Below are 6,996 nucleotides of genomic sequence, written 5' to 3'. Positions count from 1 at the left end.
GATCGAGCCCCGCATTGGGCTCCCTGCTCAGCAGGAAGCCTGCTTTTCCCTCTCTCCCACTCCCCCTGCTTGTGTTCCCTCTCTCGCTGTGTCTCTCTGTCAAATAAATAAATAAAATCTTGCCTGATGTGCGGCTCGATCCCAGGACCCTGGGATCATGACCTGAGCCGAAGGCAGATGCTTAACGACTAAGCCACCCAGGTGCCCTGATTTATTTATTTTTTAAAAAGATTTTACTTATTTATTTGACAGAGAGAGCACAAGTAGGCAGAGCGGCAGGCAGAGGGAGAGGGAGAAGCAGGCCCCCCGTCAAGCAAGGAGCCCAACTCGGGGCTCGATCCCAGGACCCTGGAATCACGACCCAAGCCAAAGGCAGATGCCCAACTGACTGTGCCACCCAGGTGCCCCTCTTAGATCCTTTTTAGAGTAACATATGATTTCACTTATATAAGGTACCCAGAGTAGTCACAAATTTATAGAGACAGAAAGTAGAACAGTGATTAACAAAGAGGAGGGAATGAGGGAATGAGGACTTAGAATTTAATGAGGACTTAGCATTTAATGGGTACAGAGTTTCAGTTAGGGATGATGTAAAAGTTCTGGAGATGGATTGTGCTGATGGTTGCACAATGTGAATGTACTTAATACCACTCTACTGTACACTTAAAAATGGTAAATTTTATGTTATGTATATTTTACCACAATTTAAAAATTCAGTACAAATGACTTCTAAAACTGGGGAGACATTTTTCTTAGCTACACGTTAATTAATGTTACAACCAGGTGAAATAAACACAAATATATCAAAACATATAAACAAAACAAAAACAAAAAAATAAAGTTCAGGATGAAATAATAGTGTAATAAAAAAATAAAAACACAAAAGAACATCTGATCCTTGGGAATCAGCTAGTTTGGTTTTCAAAACTTTCAGAAAGGAATGCTATTACATACACTGTCACAAAATTTAGCCAAGCATAGCATGAATGACCTAACCTGGCAAAAACACAGATGAGGATGACTACACATCACTGTCCCTATGAGCCCAAATACAAACATCAAGAATGGAATCTTAAAGAAGTGAATACTGTATTTTTGTTATAAATGGCTTTGTGCTCATATAGGACATGGGAGTAGGCAGAGAGGAAAAGAGTAAAAGTAGAAAAAGGTAACATCTGGAGAATACAGGAGACTCTTTTTACTATTCTTGCAGCTTTTCTAAGTCTGAAATCATATCAAACTAAAAAACTAAAATTAAAAATGAATGTATTTACCACAAAATACAAGATAAACATACATATATTAATAGTTGAAATGAAAGTTTCACCAAACTTGTCTTAAAAAAAAAGTTTCTGGGGCGCCTGGGTGGCTCAGTTGGTTAAGCGACTGCCTTCGGCTCAGGTCATGATCCTGGAGTCCCGGGATCGAGTCCCGCATCGGAGTCCCGGGATCGAGTCCCACATCGGGCTCCCTGCTCGGCAGGGAGTCTGCTTCTCCCTGACCCTCCCCCTCTCATGCTCTCTCTCTCTCTCTCATTCTCTTTCTCAAATAAATAAATAAAATCTTAAAAAAAAAAAAGTTTCTGAAAAAAAAAAAGTTTCTGAAAAAAAAGTTTCTGATTTTAATAGAACATATTTACCGTGGCATCATTGGCCTGATATACAGATTTGGGAATATAATGACACGAAGTATTCTAATTCTACTTTAAAACCTTAAAATAATAAATTGAATTACAGGTTTCTTTCACCTAAGTTTTGTAAGGAAAATAATTTGTTAACATCTGTATCCTCAATGATTAGAACAGTGACTGACATAAAGTGGATGGGCATACACTTTTTTTAAAAAAACATTAGAATTCACAAAATGCCTCTTTAACATCTACTCTGATTACATATACATATACATATGAGTGTTTTATACACACACACATGAACATTATGACCCATGATATATACTCCTATCATTCTGGCATAAAACTTACTCAGTTCTAGATAATCAGTTAGTAAATATATATCTGTTTGCTAGAAATTTATTTAGAATTTTTTTTTTTTAAGATTTTATTTATTTATTTGAGAGAGAGAGAATGAGAGAGCACATGAGAGGGGGGAGGGTCAGAGGGAGAAGCAGGCTCCCCGCCGAGCAGGGAGCCTGATGCGGGACTCGATCCCGGGACTCCTGGATCATGACCTGAGCCGAAGGCAGTCGCTTAGCCAACTGAGCCACCCAGGCGCCCTATTTAGAATTTTTAAGTAAATATAATCCTAAACATGCATCTATATAGCAGGGGTCACAACTGGAGGGGAGTGACATGGAAATAAGGACTGGGGAGAAATGAAGAACACATGCCCCAATTAAAGACAGATCTAAGCTTTAATTACTGCCAGGTGACAATGCAGTGAAATACTGCAAAATCATCCAGGTGATCAGGACACAACAAAATTTTAAGTGAAATCATCTGATTTGAGAATTTAAGCAGCTCCAAAACATTCATACTATCGCAAAGGAAAAGCAAAACATGTCTACATGCTCTATGTGGTCCTCAAATCAACAATTTACAAATTGTTGGAAATATTTTAAAGGAAAAATGTCAATACAGCCATCTTTTCAGGTAAATAAATTATTCTGAAAAGTTGTTTTCCCTCTTCTTTTGTACTTATAGAGAAATATGAGTCTTTAAACAGGTTTAAAAAAACTATGAAATATCCATTAAATGGAATATCACTAAAATTTACATAATTTTTAAAATAGTAGTAAAAATTTAGTAACACACGCTCCTCAACCATTCCACAGAAAATATCATTAAATTAAAATTTTCCACTTCCAGAAAGTAATGGTAAAGACAGACCACTATCTATCTATCTATCTATCATCTATCTATCTATCTTATTTATTTGACAGAGAGAGAGAGAGAGCATGAACAGGGCGGAGAAGTAAGCAGAGGGAGAAGGAGAAGCAGGCCCCTGATGAGCAAGGAGCCTGATGCATGGGGCTCAATCCCAGGACCCTGGGATCGTGACCTGAACTGAAGGCAGACGGTTAACTGACTGAGCCACCCAGGCACCCCAAGACAGACTACTTTAGAACTTAACAACAAAAAAAATTAATTCCCAGTGGAATAAAAATTGAAATTGGGGAGGGAAATCTAAGAAACTTAAAAAAATAAATAAATAAAGGAGAACTGGGGCACCTGGGTGGCTCAGTTGGTTAAGCAACCGACTCTTAATTTCAGCTCAGATCATAATCGCAGGGTCGTGGGATCAAGCCCTGCATCTGGCTCCATGCTCAGCGAGGAGTCTGAGATTCTCTCCTTCTCCCTCTACCTGTCTCCCTGCCTGCATGCACTCTCTCTCTTTCTAAATAAATAAAATCTTAAAAAAAAGAATGTATTTATCATTCAATAGGATTTCTTAAGACACAAAAAGTACTAACAAAAATTGATTCTATAAAACTAAAAAAGTGTTATTTATTGAAAGGCATCACTAAAAAGTTTTTAAAAGACATGCTACCAAATGAAAGCAGGTATTTGTGACAGGCATAACGAACAAAGAACCAGTCTTGTACATATAAAGAATTTCTAGAATTCAACCAGAAACAGAAAATGCAAATTATATGTCTATAATTTATTCTGAGTTAATTTCTGTATGTGTTGCGAGTTTCAGGTAAAGGTGTTCAGGCACCATTTGTATAAAAGACTATTCTTTCTCCATTAATTGTCTTGGCATCTTTGTTGAAAATAAAACTGACTGTAATGTGTAGATCTATTTCTGGACTCTCTATAATGTTCCATTGCTCTATTTATCTATCATTTTAATAATACCACATAGTTTTGATTACTGTAACTTCACATTAAGTTTTGAAATCAGGTAGGTGTATGAGTCCTCTAACACAGTATAAAAATAGGAGAAAGATATGAACAGACACTTTACAAAAAAAAAAAATTATACACTGGTGGTAAGAATATAAAATGGTATAACCACTTTGGAAAACTGGCCATTTTTCATAAAGTTAAAGATACACCTAAAATCCAAGCCAAAAATTCCACCCTTAAGTATTTATGAAAACAAATGTTCACACAAATACAAGGTTCATAAAAGCTTTACTCAGAACGCCCTAAATTGTAATAACTATCTATTGACAGGTAAATGAATAAATCCATTGTGGTATACACATATAAAAAACTACTAATAACAATAAAAAGAACGTCATTTAGGCAACACCATAAATAAATCTCAAAAATATGCTAAGCCAAAAAAGCCAGACACAAATGGGGAGTAGAGTGGATTAAAAAGGACTGGGGGAAACATCTGGGGGTGACACATATGTTCATTATCTTGATTGTGATGACAGTTTCAAGGCTGTATACATGTATGTTAAAACTTGTCAAACTTACGTCCTGAGAGCCATTCTCTGACACCAACTAAGTGTACTACATTTCAATTCAGTTCTGACAGTAACTACCAGGAATTAGCACAAACCCTACAAGTTAGAGGACAAAATTCTTCTCAACACTGCCCCGCCCCCCCTTCAGATGCCACCTACAAGCCCTGGAGGCCACCCGTATTTCTGACAAACCAGCTGTATCTTTGGGACTTCCTACAACACCCTCAGGTTCAATAATTATATAATAAATATATAATAATAATAAAATAATAAATATAAAGGATGCAACTCAGGAAAGCCAAATGGAAAAAACACTTGGGGATGAAAGAGGGGGACAAAGAGCTTTCATGCCCTCTTCTGGTGGAATCCAACACAACACTCTCCCAGGACACCAATGTGTTCACCAACCAGTGAACTCCTCTGAACCTTGGTATCCAGGTTTATTGGGGTTTTAATATAGGATTAATTATCGTATGACTGAACTCAATCTCTAGCCTCCCACCTCTTCCAGGTCAGGTGGCAAAGTTCCAACTCTCTAACCCATGCTTGGACTTTCTGATGAACCTCTAAGAGTCTAGGGGCAGGCCAAGAGTTGCCCAATTAGCATAACAAAGACACTCCTCGGACTCAGGATATTCCAAGGGTTTTTGAATCTCTATGCTAAGAACCGGTAACAAAGACTAGATATATTATTATTTCGTATTGCATAGTTTAGTATGTGCAACCTATTGTATTTCTCAATTATGAAGTCAATACAGCTTTTTAAGATTTTATTTAATTGACACAGAGAGAGAGGGAGGGAGAGAGCAAGCACAAGCAGGGGGAGTGGCAGAAGGAGAGGGAGAAGGCTCCCCGCTGAGCAGGGAGCCCAGTGTCGGGCTCCTTCCCAGAACCCTGGCAGACACTTAACCAAGTGGGCCACCCAGGTGCCCCTACAGCTGGTTTATTATTATTTATTTATTTATTTTATTATTTTTTAAAGATTTTATTTATTTGACAGAGACACAGAGAGAGAAGGAACACAAGCAGGGGGAGTGGGAGAGGGAGAAGCAGGCTTCCCATGGAGCAGGGAGCCCAATGCGTGGCTAGATCCTAGGACCCTGGGATCATGACCTGAGCCAGAGGCAGATGCTTAACGACTGAGCCACCCAGGTGCCCCTACAGTTGGTTTTTTTTTTTTTTTTTTAAAGATCTTATTTATCTGAGAGAGAGAGAATGAGAGACGGAGAGCATGAGAGGGAGGAGGGTCAGAGGGAGAAGCAGACTCCCCGCTGAGCAGGGAGCCCGATGTGGGACTCGATCCCGGGACTCCAGGATCATGACCTGAGCCGAAGGCAGTCGCCCAACCAACTGAGCCACCCAGGTGCCCCTACAGTTGGTTTTTTAAAGTCACTACCTTGGGGAAGAGTAAAGTAAAAGATCTTTTTAAGTTTCCTCACTGGTAAAAATTAAATCAACCTTTTAGAAGTCCAACAAAGAAAATGACAGTTCTCATTCGCTGTTAACTGAAATGTAAATTGTTACAACTACTTTGGTGTTTTCAGTGAAGTAGAAGATATACACACCCAATGACTCAACAATTTCACTTATGTGTATATCTATGCCCTAAAGCAGGTTGTACATATACACAGAATACGTATACAAGTATACTCACAGCAATGTTGTTCGTAAATGCCAAAAAAAACTAGAAATCAAATGTCAACAGAAGATTGGATAAGTAGTACAACAGAGTACTATTCAGCAATAAAAATAATTGAAAAACAGATATAAGTAATAACATGGATGAAGCTCAAACATAATACTGAATAAGATGTATATCACAAGGAATCATATGATGTGATTCCATTCATATAAAATTCAAAAACTAAAACCAGAAAAAACCAAACTATATTTTTAGAGATGCATACATAGACAATGACATTATAAGCAAACTAAGAAGACTGCATTGATTCCACTGCTTATAGAAGTTTGGGTGTGTTGATATTTTCTTTCTCTCTCTCTCCCCCTCTCTCTCTTCCTCGCTCCCTCCCTCTCTCTTAAGTAGCCTCCACGCCCAACATTGAGCCCAATGCAGAACTTGAACTCATGACTCTAAGATCAAGACCTGAGCTGATAGCAAGAGTTGGACACTTAACTGACTGAGCCAACCAGGCACCACGAGATACACTATTTCTTTATTCACATGTTCACTTTATAGTTACTTATTAAACTACAGTTTATGTATTTTTGTAAGCTATATTTCAAACATAAGAGACACACCATAACATACGTATATGCTTTTAGTAAAACAGTTAATAGCTATTTTTAATTACAGTAATAATTAATAAATTTTTAAGTGTGCTAACCATCATGTGATTTTGAAAAATATTCTACATTTTAGGAATACATTTTGAAATAATAATGAAATGATATAATGCTCGAGAGGTTTGCTTCGGGAGTTTATTATCCTATTTTGTCCATTTTTGGTTTTGAATGATTTAATAAAAAGTTACAAAGCTTTAAAAATAATATTACATGTACCACAAGAATCTCAGATTTCCTTTAAAGCAACTAATCCAATCATCTTTTAGATAATATAAGGACTTCAAAAATTTCAACTCCATTAAAAATGAGAGG

The 6,996-nt window shown here is 37.5% G+C and overlaps 1 protein-coding gene across 3 annotated transcripts in view; it reads right to left on the bottom strand.

Annotated features, from left to right (window-relative positions):
- Nucleotides 1-6,996, bottom strand: part of PDS5A (PDS5 cohesin associated factor A) — a 132,664-nt gene that overhangs the window by 95,640 nt on the left and 30,028 nt on the right. The gene's annotated exons all lie outside the window — the stretch shown is intronic.

The sequence above is a fragment of the Leptonychotes weddellii genome, chromosome 2 (assembly GCF_054177405.1).
Source record: "Leptonychotes weddellii isolate Sample4059 chromosome 2, ASM5417740v2, whole genome shotgun sequence".
Taxonomy (NCBI): Eukaryota; Metazoa; Chordata; class Mammalia; order Carnivora; family Phocidae; genus Leptonychotes; species Leptonychotes weddellii.
Note: the sequence above shows the minus strand (reverse complement) of the source record. Positions and strands in the feature narration are given on the sequence as shown.